The sequence below is a fragment of the Hevea brasiliensis genome, chromosome 14, assembly GCF_030052815.1.
Source record: "Hevea brasiliensis isolate MT/VB/25A 57/8 chromosome 14, ASM3005281v1, whole genome shotgun sequence".
In the NCBI taxonomy this organism is placed as follows: Eukaryota; Viridiplantae; Streptophyta; class Magnoliopsida; order Malpighiales; family Euphorbiaceae; genus Hevea; species Hevea brasiliensis.
In genome coordinates this window covers 9,413,066-9,440,395 of record NC_079506.1, presented here as the reverse complement: position 1 = coordinate 9,440,395, position 27,330 = coordinate 9,413,066, and the positions used below count along the sequence as shown (strand labels likewise).

Sequence of the window (27,330 nt, the reverse complement as noted above, 5' to 3'; positions counted from 1 at the left end):
CAATGCAAAAAGTTTAACAAATGAATAATATTAGACTAATAGAAACATGTTGGAGTAACTATCCATTTAGTCCCCAGTGGAGTCACCAAACTGTGGGGGTGGGGGCGTGAGGCGAAATATCATCCATTGGAATTATATAAAATGCACCAGGTAATGCCCAGGAAAGATGGTGGAGTCACAATGGTCTCACTTAAATACCACCTCCTTAGACAGCATTTCCTAGACATGCACTTCATACAATCCTAATAGAATCAAACCACTGGTAAGTACCGTCTTCCCATAACACTACCACGGTACTAACGATTTATGCCACGAAGGCATAGATAGACAGGAGTCGCCACTCGGGTAATAACCGGGACATATTCAGTGTTTCTTCCGAGGGTCATGGATGGCAACTTACTCCTTGCAGAGTTTCCACAACTGTCATTACCATAGCCCAATATCTAGGTTCAGGATAGTGGGTACGTAAGGGGAAGGTGTTAGGCACCCCTTACGCCTGGTCTAACCTCGTTGATTCGAGTGCCAGTCCTCTACTAATGTTTCTAGAAGTCTTGTTTATTATTCCTTTATTAAACTTTATCCTAAAAAATGCAATTCTAATCCTACACACGCAAGTAATTCACAAAAGGGTTGTTGTTTACACATAATTTTCATGCACAAGTAATTCCTATCTATGGGGTTGCTAATTATTTAAATGATATTTACCAGATGACTAAAATTAATTTATTATTGAGAATTTAATTTACAAACAAATTCAATTTCAAATAACCCTACGTTTCTATTTAAACTAATTAATTAATTTTCACCAAGTTATCCCAAGGATAATTGAACTAAGTTAATTATGTACATGTGTAATTTATTCTAATATCACATAAGGCCCAAACAATCACAACCTAATAAAGATTTATAACATGTAAATTTATTTTACAATTACCAAGTATTAAATTAAATTTATTTACATGCCAATGTTAGTTTAATTTACAAACAAGATTAGTTTTAATTTACAAAGTATTTATTTAAATTAATTACATGCAAAAGTCAGTTAAATTAAAAACAAAGTTAATTTTAATTTATCAAATAAAAGTTCTATTATTACTACAATTTCATGCCAATGGTTATTCGATAAGTTTAGAGTTACTTACCTGTTGGTAAATGCAGTTGCCATTGGGGCAAGCTACCCTTAAAAAAGGGTCTTCTCTTCTAGTATGGCAGTGATATCCCTGGCTTACTCCCGTTTAGCTCCATATAAGCTCCGCGCAAATGCCCTCTTTGGTACTTACCTTAGGGCTACTTACCAATTTTGTTTGTAATAAAAAATAAAGAAAATAAAGAAAAATAATAAAAGTACGAGAGACAGAAACTAAACATGTGCAGAGTTGTGTATCCCCTCAAATTAAACATGATTACATGATCTATATGAACATATAAAATAAATTGAAGACAAAGAGCATAGAATTAAAATATTGCGTGGCATAGATCTTGAAAAGAAAACAATAAAAAACTGACATTCTAGAAATCTTGTATGAAAATTTTCTTGAAGAAAAGAAAAAATAAGGAAGAACTCAAAGAATCTTGAATATCTCTAAATTTCTTATAGCTCTGATTTTTCTCAGCCTTGGGATCATGCACTGCTTGATCAGCAATTCCCATGCCATTGAGCTACTACAACAACTAAGCTTTAAGCTAAAGGCATATCAAGCTAATTAAAATGACCCACATTTAAATTTCAAAGAAAGGAAGCTGATGATGAGACAAGTGATCACCTCCAAGGTGAAAAAATCTCATACTTGTTCCCAAATTGCCTTACCAAATAAGGGGTTGTGATTCTTTTTCAGGCCTCTAACTTGTAGGTCGCCATTGTTGTCTTTGTAAAACACTACTCCATATTTTGCATCATCCAGGGAGAGACCGTGCGCTACCACAAATTCATGCCATTTGGGTGGTCGAAGAAATGGTTTATCATACTTACCAATCTGACGAATGGCTAGTATGAATTTCCATTGACGACCACTTGCATCGAATGCAGTAAAGTCCCTCTCGTAATATCCATTCTCAATAGGAAATTGCTCCAAAACTCGGGTTGGAACAATTAACTGAACATCTCTATCAGTTTTTTCTAGTTTCTTGCTGAAGATTTTTGTTCCGTTTGGAATATCTCCGATTATCTCCTTTTTGTGTGCCATATCCCTGTGTGTGTTCGTTCTTAGTTGAGCTTCACTAGCACACAGAGTATAGCACCTGAAGATAAACAAGATATAGCTGGCTATTTATAGAGAATTGTAGGATGATTGACGATTGTGCCTGAATCTATATCACGTCAGAAAAAGGTTGGTCAGAAAGAAAAAACATCCTAGCACCGAAACTGCGATATGTCGCCCATGAAGGGAGGGAGGACCCATGAGAGTGACAGACAGTCACTACAACATTCAAATGCTCTAGGTACCCTGCTCAGCTCTGTTTTTTTTGCTACCTACTCTGTTCCTTGTCCTGTTATTAATCAAACCTGAGATGAAGTGAACTCTATACGTGATGGTTATGTTCACACATTACAGGTTAATAACAAGTTGATCAATTGTTGAAGTGGGTCCAATCCAAAATCCTAATGGATCATTCCATAGAAAAATGAACTACAAAACAAGCTGTCAAACCCACTAATTCTATTGGTGATTTGAACAAGCATTTGGGTGTCTAGCAGGTGGTCAACGAGAGATTCTTAGTCAGCCAATCAGAAGAAACAGTATGTTTGTTGGATATATCATATCCATGCAAACAAATTATATTACGTCAAAATATCTACATAAGATAATTGTAAAAAAATATTACAGCATTCAGAAAATTGAGTTATTTATTCAAGATTAGTTAGTTGATTTCTATAGTTAGCATCTATTATTGATAAATATTGTCATTATCCAGGACCTTTAAAGCTAATAATCTATAACAATGTTGGGCGAATTTAAAACCCATCCTTAATTAGAAGAAGGTCCTAAAGTTAATTACTACTTTTAATCACTCAAGCAACCATGCTAGGCTACACTTGCTTTCTTTTAGTTTGTTTTGTTTCCGGGGGAGAATACTTTATGTTCTTGTTCTTGTGGTGTCTTTCTTCTTTTGTTTTTCTTCTTTTGTCAATGAAACAAACCTATAGTCTAGCTTAGTGAATAACTATACTTAATTATGTTTTAGTCATATAATGCATTAAAAAAATATGTGACCCTTCTTACAATACATAACCCTTTCCTTTAAGCTACATGTCATCAATGGAGGTTTGCAAGAAAGGGGCAGTTTCAGTGGACAAGGGTCGCCTTACTTGATTTTTCTTCTTAATTTGCTTTTCCCCATATCACAGCATAAAAGCCCATTGATAGTACTAGAGCTCCAATGATACTGCAGCAAAAAAAAGGTCAAAAGAGTATGGCAGATGAATCAAGATTAAAAAAAATAATACTAATAAAAAAATAATCAACACATACATCCCAAGATGAAGAGAATCCCCAAGGAATATGACACCCATAATAGCTTAAATAGCAATTGACAATGGCTTGAATATTGCTACATAGACAGGCCCCCTGAAGCGTACCCCCCCATGCGTGAACAATTGTGCTATAACATGGACCAAAAATTGCCTTAACAGAGGTAGAAGGATCACATATTTAAAATTAATTACTACTTTTAACATCAAATATCTTCAAAATTAATGTTGTTAAATTCAAAATTTGTTATAATGGATCAATCAGATTCTTACTGAGTATATGATAGCAAGTAATGCTATATCAGGTCTCAGTCGCCAAGCATCCCTGTTCTCTTCTGCAATAAAACATACTGGTGCCGATATTATGCTCACACACAAGGTGTAGGCGAAGGTCACAAGCAGCTCTACTGGGCATATCCTCATAATCTGAGTCTGCGTGTAGAGTTGAATATCTAATCTTTTGGGCAAGAACTCAACGTACTAACCCAATAGCCGATTGAATGAAGTCCATACCTGAACAAGGTACCAAACTGAATAAATAACATATTCTGTAGGAAGTAAGAGGCCTCCAATAAGCCAATCTGATTTTGCTGAACCCAGAGGCAGAGGCCATTGAATTGGAATGATCTGTTTTAGAGATGCAGTGGCTAAAATTACTGGGCCTTTGTAGAGAACCACTACTAATGCCCCTGTTATTGAAACTATGGTTCCAATCACTTCAGCTTGGGTGCTTGAGCTTCTCATATCTAGCTTTTCCATCCTTTATAAGACACCCAGAAAAAAAGGATGTACCAGGAGAAAACAAAGGAAGAAATCTCTAGCAAAATGGAGGAAGAGAACCTGAAAATGACGGCCAACGCAAAGGTAAAAGGTGGTAGTAGGTTGCTTATGGCTGAAGCTGTTGAGGCAGTGGGTGTAGAATAGGCTTTGAGGCATGATGAATCACTATCTTTAAGGTATTAATTGCCCCCACTAGATTGCTGCAAGGTAATGGCAATATACCTCAATGATACAAAAAAGCCTGAATTTCCCTTAAGAACTCTTTATATGAACCGAATTTAGAGAGACTAGAAGAAAAGAGGAAGAAGTAGAAGTAGTATATATTTCTAGATTGAAAAACTCATCTATATTTATAAAGAATGAAAAGTTATGACACCTTTACTAGATAGACACATCTGTTTATCTCCAATAGATACAACTGTTTGTGCAATAGACATGCCTGTTTATTAACAGATACTTATATAAATAGTTGTGACTTTTTATATAAAATAGACATGTCTGTTTATTAACAGACACCTATACAAACAGTTGTGACTGTTTATATAGAATAGACATGTCTGATTATTAATAGACATATCTACTTGTTAATGAACACATCTGTTCATAATTTATTTACGAAAATTATAATATGATAATTATTTTATTTTACACATATACGTGTCAAGTGCCATAATAGAATAATATCTATTGAATTATATATATATAATTCTATACATATTTCACTCTTGCCATTCTTTCACTTTCTTATATTTTAACAATATAGGAATTCTTTCTCTCTATACTATCTAACATACAAGCTATTTATAACAATCCCCTATTTAGCTTGTATTGTTAGATCCCATTGTTTCATGCATAATGAAAAGTATTTTTCGATTTAAACTTTTCCTTAGTGTAAGTATTTCAAAGTTCTAAAGAAATCATAGTGGCCTTAGCTTAAACCTTAATTCCTATTAAATAGAACCGGAAATACTACACACACGAATCAATTAGTTCGACTTAAAAGTTCACCAAAATTTTAGCACGAATATGGCCTTGTGCTACCTCCTGTTTTCATGAACATTTACAAAAGTTATTCTCACTTTTGTTGAAGCGGCACCACTTCCTATGTTCATATAGGTGAAGTTTCCTTTGTAATAATATTAAACTTCATTAAGAATATAAATACACATCCTCATTCCATTACCTTAGTATACTAAGTACTTAATTACAACATTTACTAATGACTTATTGTTACCCATTTAAACTTTATTTAGTAATAATACTATAAAGTAGGGTTCCCATCAGTAGTAAATTTAATGGAATATTCTAAATCCTAATATGCACATGTACTTATGATCATAATTTTCGAGAGCCCTTTTATTAAAGGATTTGTTAGATTATTATAGGATTTAACATAATATGGTAATAACACCATTAGAGACTAATTGCCTTACATTTTCATGTCTTAAGCTTATATGTATATACTTTCAATTGTATATTTTACTATAAGCTTGAGCCATCATGATTTTGACTATCACAATATAAAGAAATAGATGGCACAGGTTGTGGCCACAATTTAATATCTAATAACAAGTTTCTCAGCCATTCTGCTTCTTTACCAACATTAGCCAAAGTTATAAATTCGGATTTCACCGTAGAATGAGTTATACAAGTTTGTTTCTTTGATGCCTAAGATACAGAATCTCCACTTAAAGTGGACACCCAACCAAAGGTTGACTTATTATCCTTAGTACTACTTATCCAATTGGCATTTGTATAACTCTAGGATCTCCACCATATTTGTTTCACTAGTCTACCATATAATCACATGTTTATAACATGAACTACATAAATAATTCACAGTCTAGATTTGTACCTTATTTGTAGAAATAATTGCTCCATAACTTGTTTAAAATGAGAGTATCCAACAATAAAGAACCAAGCTAAACTTGCACATACACATAAATGCATACTCATTTGTCCCTTTGTCACTTCTTACAAATGACTTGTAAGGCTTTTATATTTATTACTCAAAATGTATCAACCTTTTGGCCAATAAATTCATCTCTTCATACATGTAACTATTAAGAAGAATTGCATCTTTTTATTTAGTTACATCTTTGGGCCAAGAGACACAACTCTTTGCATGAATACAACTCTTTATATGGTTTTAGCACATTTGGAAATTTATCACAGAATAATCTATAGTTTATAATTCTTTTTTTTTTTAATATCCAAAAACCCTTGAAATTTCTTTCCAGTATTTCATACTAATATTACTAGTATAACTTGAAAATTTAAATACTGCGAAAGCAATATCAGGTCTAGTGCAATACATAGCATATATTAAGCTATCAATAGCATTAGTATACTCAATTTGAGTAATTATTCTACCAAAATTTTCAGTCAATTTGCAATAAATATCATATGGAGTATTTGCTTCCCTCAATATAATGAACCCCCACTATGTTACAGCTAGGTAGTTTAGGCAGATCCCTCAAAGATAATAACCAAAATATAAATCTAGATAGTAATTTTAAAATTCTCCCAAGAATAAATTAAAGAATAATAATATTGATTGTAGGTAAAAATGAAGAGAAGAGACAAAAAAGAAAAGTTAATAGATTTTTGTTTCAAACTGCTATTTATAAAGCATTCTCTTAGAACATATACAACCATTCACTTATACCTTTTAGAACAGATACAACCATTCACTTTGTATCTCTTAAAATAATTATATTTGTTCACTTATACCTTTTACAATAGATATAATTATCGGTAATAAATAGTTCATTTTGTAACACCCTAGGCAAATCCCACATCGGCAAAACACGGGAGAGATGCTGGGTTTATAAATTGACAGTTCGTAATCCCTAGTGACGCGTTTTAAAACTGTGAGGGCTTCGGCCTAGAGCGGACAATATCACTAGTGGGCCGAACCGTTACATTTGTGGTATCAGAGCCACTCCGCGTGCAACCTTGAGCGATGGTGGGGCAAACCTCAGCGAGGACGCTGAGTCCCATAAGGGGGGTGGATTATCCGCTCTGGGCAGAAGCCCTCACAGTTTTAAAACGCGTCACTGGGGGTTATGAACCGCTAACTTATAAACCCAGCATCTCTCCCATGTTTTGCCAATGTGGGATTTGCCTAGGGTGTTACAAATTTTGATATCTTTTAATGAACAGACATAACTCTTTTAAAATGAGACAAATTTTCCTATCACTAATATTTTTAACAATATCCCCACCTAGTTAGTGATAGACACAATCAATATGAATTAGGATTTATGCATATAAAAAGTGTTTTTTGACTTATGCACATAAATCTTATTATATTCTTTAACACATTCACCATGAGCTTTAGCATCATAATATAACCTTATATTTCTTCTAATTATAAACATGTCATCAACATAAAACAAATTATCATATAAAAAAACTTTTTAATGTGTAAGTATTTCTGAATCTGTTTAAGAGAAAAAACGTATGTGGCATACAGTAATTTCTTTCTATAATCATTCAAACTAGAAGTATGATGTGCTATTATTCCTCTTAATTGCAATGATTTAAGAACTACCACTTTTAAATCCTTAAACTTTGAAACAAAGATATGCAACTCATGGACTTATCCATAACAAGCATATTATCAAGTATTTAGAATTCAAAATATTTCATAATGAGAAATTTATCCATACCTTTTTTTTTTCTGTATTGTATTCGAATTCTAACGAATTCCAGATTTTCTTTGGAGACTTGACAGAGGTAAACAAATTTTATAGCCTATCTGATGAGTTATTGAGAATATGACCTCTACATGGCAATTCATCTTCTTTTCCTGATCTGTTTTCACCTTCTCAGTGAACATAATTTATTCTTTAAAACGATCAAGTTTCACAAGCTCTTGATTCATCACGGAAACAACCTTAGACTTCATTGCGATTAATACCTTAAAATTGTTGAGGCAGTGGGTGTAGAATAGGCTTTGAGGCGTGATAAATCACTATCTTTAAGGTATTAATTGCCCCCACTAGATTGCTGCAAGGTAATGGCAATATACCTCCAGGATACAACAATACCTGAAATCTGCAGACAGCAACTCCTGAAGATTTCCCTTAAGAACTCCTTTATATGAACCGAATTTAAAGAGACTAGAAGAAAAGAGGAAGAAGTAGTATATATTTCTGGATTGAAAAACTCATCCATATTTATAAAGAATGAAAAGTTATGGCACCTTTACTAGATAGACACATCTGTCTATCTCCAATAGATACAACTGTTTGTGCAATAGGCATGTTTGTTTATTAACAGATACTTATACAAATAGTTGTGACTTTTTATATAAAATAGACATGTCTGTTTATTAACAGACACCTATATAACAGTTGTGACTGTTTGTATAGAATAGACATGTCTGATTATTAATAGACATATCTATTTGTTAATAAACACATATGTTCATAATTTATTTACGAAAATTCTAATATGATAATTATTTTATTTCACACATATACGTGTCAAGTGCCATAATAGAATAATATATATTGAATTATATATATATAATTCTATACATATTTCACTCTTGCCATTCCTTCACTTTCTTATATTTTAACAATATAGGAATTCTTTCTCTCTATACTATCTAACATACAAGCTATTTATAACAAAAGCAAGAGTTGCAAAATTGTATTCTATACCTTTATTTCTAACAATCTGAGCTATAAACCTGCCTTCAGAAAATAATTATAATCACAATCACTCTAATCCTCGATAATATAAAAAAAAAGGTTGAGAAAACAGTTCTATACATACCCAATAAGGGCAAGTACCCAAATACCGAGGAGAAAAGGCAAATTGAGCGATTGAGGCAAAGAAGTGCTGCATATGCCAAGGACACAGGGACAGAGATATAGCTGGAGAATATGTGAGACTAGAACTTGGATTGGATTAAAAAAAAAAAAAAAAAAAGAAAGAAAAATCAAATGATCAGGATATAGAAGAATCAAGACCTGCGAAAGATGAAGGGTACAGGGATGAGAAGAAGAGTTGCAAATGCATAGGAGTAAAAGATGAAAACATAGTAGCTCATCCCTTTCAAAGTAGCTGCTTTGAATAGAGTGTTTACACCCACATTAGTGCATTCTACAGATATCATAGCTATAAATGGCAGTACTTCCTTGTAAAAAATCCGCCAGGCCATTCTCTTTTCTGTCCGTCAATACCCCCCAAAATGACAATTTAAATGGATCAATAATCTCGATTAGAAATTTTATTTTTGGTTGTTCCAACATGTCATTAGGATTTAGGAATTCTTGTGGGTGGATGAGTCCAAGCTATGCTAACATCAGCAGCTTCTATCTTTCATTAATTTTCACCTATCATTTAGCAGAAACAACAAATTAATTTAAAAAAAATAACACTAATATGATCAAATATGAAACTTCCAATCTGATGAGAATAATAATGTCAAAGTTATTGGCTAATTATTGAGACCAAATGGGGATTAGGAAAGCTGCAGATATTGAAGGCATGGAAAGAGTTTGTGAGCTGTTTTCTCGTGGTGGGCATGGAGGGCAAATAGAAAACACGAGAAAACAAATCCAACAACAGCAAGTCTTTCTATGATAATTATTTTTATATAGTAATTTAAGTTAATTAATTAAACTAACACCTAATCAAGTTGAAATCTGAATGGCCGCCACACAAATAAATAACTTCATTCTGTTGCTGTAGTAGAGAACCATCCAAATGAAAAAATGATTTGTTTTTGTTTGTGGTTGTCACTATTATTGCCCTGAAAAATTGGACATGAAGGAAAATTTTCATTGTGAATTGATTCGAATTAAAAGAAATCCCGAAAAAATAACTGAAATTCAATTTGTATTATATATTTTTATTTTAAACCTAAACCTATAATATTCACATCATATAAATCAAAATAAAATTAAATTATCAATAATAAAAAAAATTATAACTATCATAATTTATTTTATGAAAAATTCTTGCATAGATCTCAAATATGTAAGATTTATATATTTAATAAATAGGTCTTACTTAGATTTGACCAAGTGTGGGTCAAGAAATATTGAATGGCAATGTGGGACTAAGTCTATCCAAGAAAAATCTATATTTCATTGCAGGCTGCAGGCCTAATTCAAGGGATAAATTTTAATAATCGTCTCTAAAATCATTTTAACGTTCAAATTTTGAATAGTAAAATCCCTTTAACCTTCAATCACTATTTTTAAGTTAGAAACAGACCTAGACAGTTTCAACTTGAAGCTTAGTCAGCATTTTTCTTTTCTCTCTCAAGTTTTGTGTAAATTAAATCATTCTCTTTTTTGTAGACAGAATAATTTTATACTTTATATAAAAGAGAAGAGAAAAATGCTTACTAAGCGCCATATTAGAGCTGTTCACGTCAGTGCCTAATTGGAAAATCAATAATTAGAAGTCAGAGAAATTTTACTGTGTAAAATTTAAAAGTTGAGAGGATTTTATATTATATTTTAAAATTAAAAGATTGTAGCATTATAACCATATAAGTTCATGAACAGCCGTTAAAATTTATCCCTAATTCAAGTCAAAATCTACATTAGACAATTTGGGCCTCCCAATTTGCAGCCCAAATTGATGTTCCCTTAGACACCATTCTTAAGCACTCCCTGATTGTGACAGTAAAGAAAACCGGAGACCTCATGGAAATGCCTGCGCATGTATGTTGTCCTTTCAAAGGAAATCCCATTGAATTTTCTTCCTGCAGAAAGTCTTCTAGAGCACAACATACGCTATATAAATTTCCTGGAGTTTCTTGGAAATTGAAACTTGTATGTCTCCTGTTTTCATGGCAACTTGGTTGAACCTTCTTTTAATCCATGATAAGTGCAACAACTATATATATACGTATTATCATGTAAGAAAACTACATAAGAGACCAACATATAAGGAATATTATTTCTCCAAGCTGAATTTCTACAATGGCTGCACTTTTCTCAAAGATGCTAACCAAAACCGACATTGAGAGTTGTTTGTGTATTCGTGCTTCACCTCTTGGCCAATTGCCGTTCGAAGAAGGGCAGCGAGTGAACATGCACGTCCACGACGAAAGTGGCCAGGAATGGATCTTCTCTTGCTCTATCGAGGAAGATGAAAATGTGGGACGTTTTGTTTCTGTAGGTTGGCTTGAGTTTGCTCGTTTCAAGGATTTGAGAGTTGGTGATCAGGTCATTATTCATGAGGAAGTCATCAAACGCCATGCTGCAGCAACTTTGATAAAAATTACAGTGCAGAGGAAGATCAGATTGTTTGGTGTTGATATTTGGGCTACCGTGTGAAGTGTATATATATAATCAAAATACATGGTGAACCTACTTAATTAATCGTCTTTAATTTAGCTTCCAGTTTCAGTTTATTATACTTTTTTTAAATTAATATTTTTTATGTTTAGCTTTATATTAATATACATTGATGTTTAAACTCGACAGATCCTAGATTTAATCTAACCCAATGTGAAAAAAAGTAAATTTAATCTTTATGAAAATCAAGTGAGCTCTAGAAAGTTTTTTTTTTTTTTTTTTCTTGCGCATGCCAAACTACAATACTACTATTATTGTCTTTTTAAATGTGAAACTGAACAATTGTATATGCCACATCACCTTGGCATTAAATAGGAAATTCTTACCTAGTGAAACTCCCATGTTTATGTCTTAAATCCATATTGGACAGGGTATAAATAAGAAAAATCCATATTAAAATTATTATTATTATTATTTTTACAAGGGCAAGACCAATAGATTATAATGCAAAGAAAAGATTACGAAATTTGTTTGCTTCCATGTATTACAAGCAAAGGAGTCGCATTGGAGCATTCATTTAGCTAATGAATGAGTAGCACAATTACATTCCCTATTAGCAAAAGTAAAACTAGCATGCAAAATTGAAGAAGATAAGAAAGCTATGTCATGGAAAATGTCTTGAAGAACTGATAAGTGCATAATTTATTAATTTTACTCTTATCACATTTAGTATTTTTAGTTTGTTTTTATGTTTAATTCTGTTGTTTAAAATATATTTATCATTTAGGCATATTTTTAGATAGTTGTGGAATAATTGTGTTAAATGTAGAAATTTTCAGCATTTGACCTTTGCTGTATTTTTTAGGCGTTTCTAAAGTTGTGGGTCTCCAATTTGAGTGCTGTTTAATCCATTGAAAAGCTAAGATAGAGCACTTCAAATGATAAAGAGGGACCAAAGCCCAAATCAGTCTCCAAGTTTGACAAAATGAGCTATGGATCTATTGCAAAAGCCCAGACTTAATGTATCACCACCAGTTTCAGTATTTATTTTGTATCTGGAGTTTTAGACGTTCAAATGAAGCAAGCCCAAGCCCAATTGAACCTTAAGAGCCACCTCTACAACTTCTATGAAGGGCTAGACATGAGATGAGGCCATTTTAATTGTCAAAAACGGCAATGAAGTCGTCACTATGGGCTGGATTATCTGTCTGAACCAGTCCCGGTTTTTGAGCCATAACTTGGGCTGTAGACCTCCGATTTGGGCGAATGAGTACCCGTTGGAAAGCTAAGAAATAGGGCTACAACTTTCCTAAAGAGGGCAGAGGAAGATTCGGAAAGCAAGTCGACGAAAATCGGCCTTGATTTCAGAAACGTGAATGCAGGCTGAAAATCTGTCTTTTGAATTTCAAAACTTTTCCTAGTTTGGTTCCTATCTTTGGGATTAGGTTTTTTTATTATAAATACGTCTTTGGGCAGTAGCTAAGAGCACACCATTCAGCAGCCTCTCGATCTCAAAAACACCTTCATTCTCCATTTTCTTTTTAGATTTCTTCTTTATTTTTCTTTATTTTTCTGCAAGCCATGAACATAAGTGACTAAGTTTTTAATTCAGTTCAAGGGATTCAAGTTCTTATGTGTGATTTGTGAGATCAGATTCTTAATTTAATTTATGTCTTTTTGAATAACTATTGTTTTCTAATTTAATTGTTTTTTATCTGTTGAATGATTTGCTAAAAAGGCCTATTAGTTAATTGTTTGATTTGATCAATTGCTAGTTCATCTTCATAATTCGTAATTATTGTGTAAGATTGAACGTGAGTAGCAATTAGGTTTTATTGATTATGATCCAAGTTTTCGATAATAACCTAAGGAAACAATAGGGTGAATTAAATGATTTATGCTTCATAAATTATTGTTCAGCTTAACTACTTTTTTTTCTTAAAGCAGTTATTAATTTGATGAGGATTGCTTAATATCAACTCAGTTAATAATTAGAGTCAATAAGAGTGCTGGGCTCGAATTGATGAGTATAGAGAAGTCAGGGGTTTACCTCGCTATTTGGTAAATCTATGTTAAGTATTCAATAAGATATAATTGTATTTCTTTTGCCTATGATCGAATCAATACATTAAAATACGAATTACCTTGGACTGAAGTTTGTTTAATTTGCGAGTTTCTTAATTTTTTTTATATCTTAATTTTTGTTTTTTGATTTCTTCTTAGGATTGCGAATTACCCCCCCCCCCCCACCCCCCAACCTTTGTTTCTTTTTTCAAGTGCATGAAATTTAATAATTCAGTCTCTAGGGTTCGACCTGGACTTACCACGTATTACAGTAAATATTTCACAACTGGTAATTTTAGTTAATTAAATTTCTGGTGGTTTCGATAACCATCAAGAATTTTGGCACCGTTGCCGAGGACTGAAATTCATTGGATTTTGTGTTTTTAGTGTTAGGATATTTTGTTATTAATTTTGTTTGTGAAGTTTTGTTATTTTTAGGTTTTTGGAAAAAAAAAAATTACAGTGTTACTATTCATCGACAAATTTTTGGTTGAATTTGGAGGGCTGCTTATACCTATTTTGAAGGAAACTACGTTCTGATCAAGACCAATAAATCTTTTAAAATTTTTTGGCCCCACCCTCTTGAGGCCAAATTCGATTGTTTTCAGGGTTTTGAGGCATTTTTCTGTTTTTACTTTGATTTCTCTTTGTTTATGACAAGAACTTCTCAATCTGGTGAGTTGATCTTTGATCCAGAAGTAGAAAAAATAGCTAAACGGCTGAGAAAATTGGCTAAGCAAGTTAGGCAAATTCCGAGTACATCTGAAGGAGTCCAATCTCCAAGGGAATTACGTTCAGATTCGAATTCATATTCAAATTTTGAAAATGAAACCATGGCTGCTAGAACTTTGAAAGAGCTGGCTGCTTCTAATCTAAACCAACAACCTTTGTGTATTCAATACCCTGCTTTAAATGTTGCTTTTGAGTTAAAATCTGGACTAATCCATTTGTTGCCTAAATTTCATGGTCTTGCAGGTGAGGATCCACATAAGCATTTAAAGGAATTTCATGTTGTGTGTTCCAGCATGAAACCTCAAGGAGTTTCAGAGGATTAAATCAAGCTTCGAGCTTTCCCTTTTTCACTGGAAGGCACAACTAAGGATTGGTTGTATTACCTTCCTTCCGGATTTGTCAACTCATGGAATGGGATGAAGCAGATATTTCTGGAGAAGTATTTTCCTGCTTCCCATGCTACCAATATAAGAAAAGAAATTTGTGGCATTCGGCAGTACAATGGAAAGAGCTTATATGAGTATTGGGAACGATTTAAGAAGCTGTGTGCAAGGTGTCCCCATCATCAAATAAGTGAGCAGCTGTTGATTCAGTATCTATGAGGGATTTCTACCAATGGACCACAGTATGATAGATGCTGCTAGTGGAGGAGCTTTGATTGACAAGACACCAGAAGAGGCAAGGAGGCTGATTGCTAACATGGCAGCAAATTCTTAGCAGTTTGGAATGAGAATGGATCACACACCTATGAAGGTTAATGAGGTAAGTACATCTAACCTTGAGAAACAAATTTCTTACTTAACTTCTTTGGTCAGGCAATTGGCTGTAGAGAAAATGCAAACTGTTAAGGTATGTGAGATTTGTTCGGGTTCGGGTCATGCTACTGACATGTGTCCTACATTACAAGAGGATGAATCAATGCAACATGTTATTGCAGTAGGAAATTATGGACAACCACAACGCAGGTATGATCCCTATTCGAATACTTATGATCCAGGATGGCGAGATCATCCCAATCTGAGTTATGGGAATCAATCGGTGCAAAACCGACACCAGCAACAAAGACCACAAGTGAATCAACCACCTCCACCTCTACCTCCACCTCCCTTAAATCAAGGTATGTCACTTGATGAAATTATTAAGGCTTTGGCTAACAATACACAACAGTCTCAACAGGAGACCAGAAATAGCATTCAAAACATAGAGAGGCAGATTGGTTAGTTAGCTTCATCTGTGAGTAAGCTAGAAGCTCAAGGTTCTGGAAAGCTTCCATCATAAACAGTCATGAACCCTAGAGAAAATGCAAGTGCGATACTATTGCGGAATGGGAAAGAAGTTGATAATCAGATTCCACATGAGCCAATAAAAAGGAAGAAGCAAGGAGCAAAAGAATCTGAAGTTCCTGAAGCTGAGGTAAATACTGAACCTAAACTGAATAAGTTTAATAATTCTATTCTTCCTCCATTCCCATGCAGGTTGGCCAAGACGAAGAAAGAAGAACAAGAGAAAGAAATTTTGGAGACTTTCAGGAAGGTAGAGGTTAATATACCTTTACTTGATGTGATCAAACAAATTCTCAGGTATGCTAAATTCCTTAAGAAATTATGCACTACCAAGCGCAAGTTGAGGAATAATGAGAAATCAGTATGGGGGAAAATGTGTCGGCATTCATTCAGCAAAAATTACCCCCTAAGTGTAAGGATCTAGGTTCGTTTTCTCTTCTCTGCAGAATAGGTGATTCTAGATTTGAACATACAATGGCAGATTTAGGAGCAACTATTAATGTTATGTCAAATTCAGTTTTTCAAACTTTAAATTTAGGTCTTTTGAAAGAAACCTGTGTCATTATTCAATTAGCTGATCATTCTAATGCTTACCCATTAGGAGTAGTTGAGAATGGTTGGTGCAGGTTGGAGAGTTAATTTTTCTTGCAGATTTTTACATTCTGGATATGGAGGATGATAATACTCTCTTATCAAATTCAGCTTTGATTTTGTTTGGAAGACCTTTTCTAAAAACTGCTAAGACAAAAATTGATGCGGATGAGGGTACCTTAATTATGGAGTTTGATGGAGAGACTGTCAAATTTAATATCTTTGATTCCAAGAAGTATCCTGCTGATAATCATTCTGTTTTTTCTATTGATGTTGTTGATATATTTGTGCAGGATGTTTTTGAGTTAAGCATGGAGGATGAGTTAGAAAGAAAATCACATTTGCATGAATTAAAGGAAATTCGCCTTAAGGCTTATGAAAATTCTAGGATCTGTAAAGAAAAGACAAAGGCATTCCATGACAAAATAAGGAAGCAATTGTGATTGGATAAAAAGTTTTATTGTATAATTCCATATTGAAGCTGATGCCTGGTAAGTTGCATTCTCGTTGGATTGGACCCTTTGTTGTTACTAATGTGTTTCCTTATGGTGCAGTTGAAATTCAAAGTTTAGGAACTAACAAAGTGTTCAAGGTCAACGGTCATGAACTCAAGCCATTTTATGAGGGGTTTTAGGAGTATTCAGTGGATTAAGGAGCTTTGCCATGTCGAGCTAACGACGATAAACAAAAGCGCTTCTTGGGAGGCAACCCATGGGTGGCTTGTTAGCCACAATCAAATTTGTTTTCTTTTTCTTATTTTATTTTATTTTCTAGCATTTTTTTTTCTTTTCTTTTGCATTTGGGGTTTACATTGGGGACAATGTAAGTTTTAAGTGTGGGGGAAGGAGAAATTTTTGCTGCAATCTTTTTTTTAATTATTAAAAAAATAAAAAATAAATAAAAATAAAAATAAAAAAAATAAAATAAAATAAAATTTATTCTCATAAGCTTGATTCATGATTCTATATTAACTTTTGAAGAGAACTGTTTTGTCTTTGAAATGACTTTTCTATTTTAGATTCAATTTTTGAAATTTTAAGTAGGGTAATAGTAACTTTAATGATGGATTTTCCCTTTTCTCCATACCATAGAGCAATTTTTTTCCTGCACAAATCATTTAGGCTTGATTTAATGGTGAAATGATTAGTTATGTGTGCTTTAAACTAGTGTCATGCATATTTCAGAACTTTGTTTAATCTATAAAGGCACTTTATAATATGTAGATGCATAAATTGGGGGAAATAAAAGGTTGAACTTGAAAATTGCTCTGCTATTTTAGTTAAGCAAACTAATCAGGGGTCTTCATGAACCCCATGTCGATTCTCAGGTCAAAAGCTAGCTAGGATAAGCAAGATACTTTTCTGAAGGTGACGGTTGAAAAAAAAAAGTGATAACTGTGACAAGAGAGAAGTACAAATTTCAAATAAAAAAAATAAAAAAAAGGGCATTTCTATCTTCCTTAAGATTTGCAAAGAGCTATAATTGTTGTGCCTTGATAAATTAGCCTTGTGTTTTGGTGTGTATTGATTTAAAATTTTATGGAACTTTAATTGTGTGAGCTTAATTGATTTCAAGCCTTTTGTTTTGTGTTGGAAAATTGCTGATATATTGGTATGGTGTTGATGGAATTTGTTGTAATGGTTATTACCTTGCTTGCCTCTTCTTTCAAATTTTTAATCTTTTGTTAGAGAATGTTGTGATAAGGTGAAGTTAAGGAACTTCTAAGTAGAGTTGATTGAGAGTTTAAGTCATGCTTGAGGGCAAACATGGAATAAGTGTGGGGGAATTTGATAAGTGCATAATTTATTAATTTTACTCTCATCACATTTAGTATTTTTAGTGTGTTTTTATGTTTAATTCAGTTGGTTAAAATATATTTATCATTTAGGCATATTTTTAGATAGTTGTGGAATAATCGTGTTAAATGGAGAAATTTTCAGCATTTAATCTTTGCTGTATTTTTTAGGCGTTTCTAAAGTTATGGGTCTCCAATTTGAGTGTTGTTTAATGCATTGAAAAGCTAAGATAGAGCACTTCAAATGATAAAGAGGGACCAAAGCCCAAATCAGTCTCTAAGGTTGACAAAATGAGCTATGGATCTATTGCAAAAGCCCATACTTGATGTGTCATGACTAGTTTCAGTATTTATTTTGTATCTGGAGTTTCAGATGTCCAAATGAAGCAAGCCTAAGCCCAATTGAACCTTAAGAGCCACCTCTACAACTTCTATGAAGGGCTGGACACAAGATGAGGCCATTTTAATTATCAAAAATGGCAATGAAATCGTCACTATGGGCTGGATTGTCTGTCTAAACCAGTCCTCATTTTTGGGCCATAACTTGGGCTGTAGACCTCCGATTTGGGCGAATGAGTACCCATTGGAAAGCTAAGAAATAGGGCTACAACTTTCCTGAAGAGGGCAGAGGCAGATTCGGAAAGGAAGTCGTTGAAAATCGGCCCTGATTTCAGAGACGTGAATGCAGGCTGAAAATCTGTCTTTTGAATTTCAAAACTTTTCCTAGTTTGGTTCCTATCTTTGGGATTAGGTTTTTTATTATAAATACGTCTTTGGGCAGAAGCTAAGAGCACACCATTCATCAGCCTCTCGATCTCAAAAACACCTTCATTCTCCATTTTCTTTTTAGATTTCTTCTTTATTTTTCTTTATTTTTCTGTAAGCCATGAGCATGAGTGACTAAGTTTTTAATTCAGTTCAAGGGATTCAAGTTCTTATGTGTGATTTGTGAGATCAGATTCTTAATTTAATTTATGTTTTTTTGAATATCTATTGTTTTCTGATTTAATTGTTTTTGATCTGTTGAATGATTTGCTAAAAAGGCCTATTAGTTCATTGTTTGATTTGATCAATTGCTAGTTCATCTTCATAATCCGTAATTGTTGTGTAAGATTAAACATGAATAGCAATTAGGTTTTATTGATTATGATCCAAGTTTTCGATAATAACCTAAGGAAACAATAGGGTGGATTAAATGATTTATGCTTCATAAATTATTGTTCAGCTTAACTACTTCCTTTTCTTAAAACAGTTATTAATTTGATGAGGATTGCTTAATACCAACTCAATTAATAATTAGAATCAATAAGAGTGCTGGGCTCGAATTGTTGAGTATAGGGAAATCAGGGGTTTACCTCGCTGTTTGGTAAATCTACGTTAAGTATTCAATAAGATATAATTGTATTTCTTTTGTCTATGATCGAATCAATGCATTGGAATGCGAATTACCTTGGACTGGAGTTTGTTTAATTTTAGAGTTTCTTAATTTTTTTTATATCTTAATTTTTTATTTTTTATTTCTTCTTAGGATTGCGAATTACCACCCCTCCCAACCTTTGTTTCTTTTTTCAAGTGCACGAAATTTAATAATTCAGTCTCTAGGGTTCGACCTGGACTTACCATGTATTGCAGAAAATATTTCACAATTGGTAATTTCAGTTAATTAAATTTCTGGTGGATTCGACAACCATTAAGAACTAAGGGTACCACATTACCATTAGCATAAGAAAATAAGCATCACCCTCAATAACAACATTCGGGAACCCTTTGTTTTTTGCCAAAAAAATGGCTTCACGACAAACTATTGCTTCCAACATAGTTGGGTCAGTGATTCCTTTCACTCTTTTGCAAAACCAGCCGAGAATTTGCACTGAAATATTATGGGCCATGGCTGCCAAAGAACCCATGTTTCTGTCAATGTCAACCGCAACATCAAAATTGATTTTAATTGCTGATAAGGGAGGAGGAAGCCAGTGTGGAAGTTTAATAATAGGATTGTTAGGAACTCGACTGTCATCTAAATTAGACGCGAATTTCATTGAGGGCCAATTTTGACATGGCATTAATCTCCTGAAATGTCCACAACTGTTGTTCAAAGATAAGAGCATTTTGGGCCTTCCATATGAACCAGAAGAGATAAACAAGCAATTGAGATAATTTTTTATCATTTTCATGCGTGGAATTAAAGAAGTTCACTGCAATAGTTAGCCATGGTAGAACTATCAAGTAGTAATGAACAAATTCGAAAGGAAGAATGCAGCCATACCTCAACTGCATGAGAACACTGAAAAAATATATGGGGTAACGTCTCAAAGGCCCCATTTCCCGAGGAATGGAATGGACTCTCTTATGTAACAAGTCTCCACAAGGCAATCTTCCCTTAACCAATTTCCAAAAGAAAATCGAAAGTTTGCTAGGAAGAGAAATGCTCCAAAGTTTTTTCCAAAAATCTTCAATGTGAGTATGAGAGGATGTCCCCAGATTGTTCTGCATAGAGATGTGATCATGAGCCTCTCTAGCCAAGTAGTAGCCAGATTTAACAGAGCATTCTCCTGTTTTAGTGAAATGCCAAACTAACTTTTTTTGTTTTTTTAAAAGCTGTTATTTTATTAAAAATGAACATGAAGAAAAAGGGGAAAAACCACCAATTGAAGGACCCAGGACCAATAGGTGATGAAAAAACCCCAAAATAAAAAAACCATAAAAAACCATCACATCTGCAGATTCTTAAAAATGCCAAACTAACTTGTCATCCCGTTTGTAAAAAGAAAGAGCGATAGCAAGTATATTTTTGAACTTCTTCATCCTGAAAATTTTCATGTACAACATCCAAATTCTGAGAGCAACTATTAGGATACATGAATTGAGCAACCCATTGAATAGAAAGATCATGAGAAGAATCGGTCCTTATATTTTTAAAAATATATAATTTAATTCTTCACATTTAATGCTATTAGCAATTTGGTCCTCCATTTATTTTTGTCAAATTAATTAATAGCTAAGGACCTAAATTGTTATCAATAAGAGACAAAATGGAAATATATATATATATATATAGAGAGAGAGAGAGAGAGAGAGAGAGAGAGAGAGAGTTTAATAGTAAGAACTTTAGGGACGAAAGTGGCAAAATTAAAGATGTTTTCATCTATTTCTTAAAATGCAAGGACTCAAGTGTTAATTATGGCAAGATACAATACTAAATAGTTACTTTTCCCTATAATAAATAAATTTTATTTTGGAAAAGGTTTATTTGAGCTCTTAAAGTATGGGTTAATAGTCACATAAACACTTAACCTTTTTCAAGATTCGAACAAGCTCTTTTAATTTTAAGAAATATTAAATAAGTTCTTCAAATTTTAAAAAATATATCAAAATAAGTCCTTAACAACAAATACTCCCTTAATACTTTAAAAATCAGTCAAATAAGCCCTTTAATGTTTAAAAATATATCAAAAGAAACTGAACTATAATTTACTTCTAATATAAATCTAATCAAGGCCATACACGAAGAACTTCTGATGTACAGATCCTCATCAGTAATTTTACACACCTAATTTGTAACATTCTAGAAGATATCTGCTACATGTTAGAATAGATTGATAAGTTATTCTTTGTTAAATGGTTTAAAAAACTTTTTAATGGGTTCATCAACAGTTTAGTAAAAAACAAGTTATCAATATGCTTTGAGTTGCAGTAAATATCCACCGGCATGTTGCAGATCCAATGCGCAGCATAACTGATAAAGACCTTATGCACTAAAAGATATTCATAGCCTTGGCTGAATTTGAATTAGAGATAAGTTATAGTTCGGTCTCTTTTGCTCTATTTTTAAAAGTTAAATAACTTATTTGATCGATTTTTCAAATTTAAAAGAATATTTAAAAGAATTATTTTTTTTTAAATTTGAAATGCCAAAAAAATGTTAATTAAACTAATTAAGACAAATTTATAACTTAATTTCATATTCGTTAAGAAAAATTTATAACTTAATTTCATATTCGTTTTTCAATTTTAATTATTTTAGATATGACGTTTTTTGAGATCTTGTTTTTAGACGGATTCAAGTTATTTGGGATTGTGGAATATAATGATGGTTTGAATTATTTATTGTCAGGAAAGATTTTAAGTTGAATTTATAATTTATAAATTGTTTTTAGATTACAATATTAATTTTAAAAATAATTTTGTTCATTTAATGTTTAAATTAAATTTTAATTTAATTAGAATAATTTAAATGAATTAGCACCGACTTGAAATTATTTTTCTTTGTGGATAATAGGAACATTTTTTTTTTCAATCAAGAGAGAGTACTTTTCGTTTCCTAGACAGATTTTGATTTGATTCATAATTTTAAGAGTTTGTTTAATATTATTATTAGAGTTGCAATTAAGAAAATCACTTTTTAAGATATATTAATTAAAAAATAAAATAGTTTTAGCTCAAGCCACGGGCACTAATATCCTGAACTGACAAGTTGGGTGGTCTAACTCAAAAATGAATTCAGTTAAAATCACTTTGACATTGTTGGGTTTCCAAATTTACAGCCCAAAATCATGGTCACACCACTCACAATTAATTTCCCCCATGATTGTGACTGTACAGAAGGCCAAAGACTTCCTGGAACGGCCTGCATCAGCATGCGTATGAAAACGTGTATAAGCATATAATTTTGTCTTCGTTGGCCATTCAGAAGAAAACCCGTGGAAATTTTCTCCTCGGAAAACAGCTTCCCAGGCAAAGCACACTTGTATATAAATTTCGTGGAGTTTCTTGGAAATTGAAACTTGGATGTCTTCTCTTTTCATGACAACCTGGTTGAACCTTCTTGAATCCATGACTAGTGCAACATACTATATATATAGGGATATATCATGTCAGAGAATTAAGTGGCCATCATATAAAGATTATTATTTCTCCAAGCTGAATTAGTATAATGGCTGCACTACCACTTTTCTCAAAGATGCTAACCAAAACCGATACTGAGAGTTGTTTGTGTATTCCTGCTTCTTCTTTTGGCAAATTGCCTTTCGATGAAGGGCAGCATGTGAACATGCACGTCCACGACGAAAGTGGCCGGGAATGGATCTTCCCTTGCTCTATCGAAGAAGATGAAAATGTGGGACGTTTTGTTTCTGTGGGTTGGATTGAGTTTGCTCGTTTCAAGGATTTGAGAGCTGGTGATCAGGTCATTATTCATGAGGAAGTCATCAAACACCATGGTGCAGTAACTTTGATGAAAATTACAGTCCAGAGGAAGATCAGATTGTTTGGTGTTGATATTTGGGCTACTGTGTGAAGATCAGATTGAACGCAACTTCAATTGAGTTTCAAGTTTCACTTAATTATATTTTTTTAAAACATTTTTTAAGTTTGGCTTTATATATTAGTTTTTAATGTATCGATAAAAGTTTAAGACTATGATAGATTGCTCGCTATAGAGTAAATTTTAAGAAAAATCTTTTGTTGAAAAATATGTGGGTAAAGTAATAATTTTTTATAGTTCTTCATTTTCGAAGACTATAGAAATTTTTTGTAATATTGACTTTTTAAGAATTTATTACCTCTATAATTGTAAAAGAGATTAAACCACCAAACATCGGGCAACACAAATAAACTCTATTGATAAAAACATTACCATAAAGATTTAATTAAAATATTCAACAAAAAAAATATCAACAATCCACGCTTTATCTCAAATTGTCAAAGAACTCATTTAAATACCGTAAAATGATAAGTAAAACTCTCCTAAGAGAGAAAACAAAATCCAATAATAGAGAAAACATTTTGAAGAAAAAATATTAGATTTATTCCTAGTGAACATAAATCTAAGAAAAACCCATATATGTATTAATTTAATATAAATCAAAATTTATGAATTCAAATATATGTATCTAAAACAGCATCAATTCATTTATATATCATCGAATGATTCTGGGAAAAATCCCATCAAAAGTTAATCATATAAAATCATTTCTTCGGCTATGTTCATTTAAATATTGAACTTATTCCAAAACTTGTACGTATTCATACTCATTTTTATATATAGATATAGCAAATTGGTCGGCTGAGATATAATAAATGGGTCAGATAGGTTTGAATTCAACCCTTTGGGATCTCGTTTTTAGAGGGAGTAAAGTTATTTGATATTGTGAAATGATGATTTGAATTATTTATTGTTATATGATAAAGATTTTAAGTTGAATTTATAATCTATAAATTGTTTTTAAATTAAAATATTTATTTTTTTTAAAAAAATTATTTTTATTCATTTAGTTTTGAAATTTAAATTTAAATTTAAATTAATTACAATAACTTAAAAAAATTAACATCCATTTGAGTCATATAAATAATTAATTTTATATGTAATCCAAATCTAGTTAATTGGTCTAATCGGATTAAAACTATCTTTATACCTAACTAATCTGGTTAAAAATTGAAACTGAATCAATCTAATTTAAAAATGAAATCAATTAAAATCACTTTTATAAAAATTAATTTTTAGTCGGATTAGTGTCGGTCTTTATGGTCTAAAATTTATTTTTTATTTTAAAAAAAAAAGAAAAAAAAATTCTGTCATTGAATTTGATCAAAATGGAAATGAAACTCAAGCTAAATTTGAATGGATCAAATAGTTTCAATTTTAATTTCAATCCCTCTAAATTTTAAACTAAAATTATCAATTTCGACTTGAAATTAATTTGAATCAATTTAGTGAACACTCAACGATTATCAAGTATATTTTAATGGCTTAGACTAATTTGATTCTGTTATTAAGGCCATATCACTCACTTAATAGATCCAAATTTAAATGCTTACTCTCTCAATTTCTTAAAAACAAAAAAGTGTACTTTGTCACATAATAAAATTCTCTCTTATGCCAATTGTGGGGCGGTGGGAGAGATTCGATATTGAAGTAAATTTGATGCTTCTTTTCAATGGAATTAGATAGTGTCTTGATTAATATCAATAGTACTATAGGAATTTTGCTTCCAAATAATGCGACTTTGCAATTTAATAATCTATAAATTACTTTGCAATTTATTTGACTAAAAAAGTTATTTTTCATTGATTAAAATATGTTTTAATATAATAAACAAATCAAAAATTATATAATAATAAAGTAATAAAAAATCATTAATTTATTGTCATGCATATTAATTTTTCTAAATTAATAAATAATTAATATGCTTTTAAAAAGATTAATTGTTATTTTTATTTATAAAATTATGAACAGTTTTGATATTGATTGTATGGCCTATATATACTCGATCTGTAATTCTAATTATAATGCGTTGCATAATTGACAATTAGAAAAAAAATTTTACAGTGTAATTATTTTATAATTATTATGTAATTTTGAAATTATTTATTATATTAAAATATATTTTAATCAATAAAATTAATACTTTTAGTATAAAATTTTAATTAAAAATAAATATAAAATATATTTTATATAATAAATAAAAATATTTAAATATAAAAATTTAAACTAATGAAATATTTTATTAATTAAATAAAATTTCATAAACTATATTATAAATTATCATTTCTCTCTCAAATTCAATTTAATTCCTTTAGTTATAATTATTATGATAACTAATTAAGTTTCAATTATAATATAAAAAAAAGGCTACAATGGTAAAAAAATCTAAAAATTTTGATTTTTTTTTATTCAATAAGCCTTACTATTATTACTATTATTTCTACTTTAAAAATAATAAATAACACTCCAACAGAAAAGTAAGTTTATAAAAAAATTAAAAATATAATTCAAGAAAATAAATAAATAAAAATATATATATGTGTGTGTCTATATTTATATGTGTGTGTGAAAAAATCAACATATTTAAAACATTAAAATTTTTTTTAATTACTAATATAATAGAATGAGAAATAAATTAATATAAAATTTTTTATTTTAAATTGAATCTATTATAAATTTAATACATAATATAACTTTATTTATAATGGATGGAACTTAAGTTATTAAAAAAAAAATCTATAAGTTGCTAATATAATGCCCCATCTCCCACATGCACACGTAGATGATTGGCATATAAGCTAGTTTTGGTTTTGGAATTTGTTATCCAGACAACAGCTGAAACGAGAAAGTTGAAAATTGAAGATTATCGAATCAACCCTACCATTAATATTCAAATCATAAGCTGACAATTGAATAAAATTAATTTCTATATTACTATCATCTTTTTAGTTTGAAAGTTATCCCTATATCTAAGCCGGCCACCACCAACTTCATATTATATAATAATATTATTATTATTATATATGAATTTTTCATACATATATATGTATCTGACAAAATTTTCAAGAAAGTTTAAAAATTTAATTATCACTAATTAGAAGGTCAATATGAGAGAGATGATTCCACTCCAATAAGGTGCAGGTTGTTTTAATTTTTTGAAGCCATAAATTTTAGCATACATGGAAGTGTTGTGATTCTGAACGCAGCACGCAGCACGCAGCACATTAATGATCAGAATTCATTTTGTGCAAACTGGACAACTATATTCCATTTTTTTTTTTTACATAAAAAATTTAAGTAAAGAAAGTTTTCAGTTTAAGATCACCATATATCACTAACTTCATTAAGATATTACAGTAGAGTTTACATATCACTTATCAAGAGATTAATGGGAACACTAATTGAATTTTGCCAACCGAACTGATTCTAGTTGGCTAGATTTCCAATTCCTTAACTCATTCTCCATGGATGCCTAGTTCTAGTACATCAAGAGCCCAAGTCTTGGAAGCTAACACTAAGAAAAGAAAGAGAATAAAAAATATCAAATGGCTAAACTAAGACATGAAGGATAGATAATGATCCAAATGATCCCTTGGGATGAAGGAAGGTTTAGTAAAGTAAGTTATGATAAGATAAAGTATGGAAAGGTAAGGTAATAATTTATTTTATATTTGGAAGGAAGGTAAAGTAAGATAAATAAATGTTTAATAACATTGTTTTATTTTAAAGTATGATTTTGAAAAATAAGGTTAAATATGAATATTATAAATATATTTTTTTATAAAACAATTAAAAACATAAAAAAAAAAGTAAGGGGTAATTTTAGGTTTTTAGAAATTAAATAAGGATAATATAGAAATATTAAAACCTGGACTCTCTCAACCAGCCAAATCTATGGGTTGAAAAATAGAAGGATTTAGAGAGTTTTCAACCCCCAAAATAACCACCAAAAAATCATCCCTCTACATACTATCATCCCAAACAATCTAAAAATCTCCTAAAACCTTAATTTACTTTACTTTACCCTCAAAACCCCTCATTGTAAAATTTTTCCACATTAACCCAATCATTATTACCCTTAA

General features: G+C 31.5%; 1 non-coding gene and 1 pseudogene across 1 annotated transcript; both read right to left on the bottom strand.

Annotated features, from left to right (window-relative positions):
- Positions 1-1,781: 1,781 nt before the first annotated feature.
- On the bottom strand, positions 1,782-9,380 carry LOC110667630 (WAT1-related protein At5g40240-like; annotated as a pseudogene).
- Positions 9,381-14,780: 5,400 nt separating this feature from the next.
- On the bottom strand, positions 14,781-14,887 carry LOC131173518 (small nucleolar RNA R71). Its single transcript, XR_009143834.1, has one exon. It is a non-coding gene; the product is annotated as a small nucleolar RNA R71 (small nucleolar RNA).
- Positions 14,888-27,330: the final 12,443 nt, after the last annotated feature.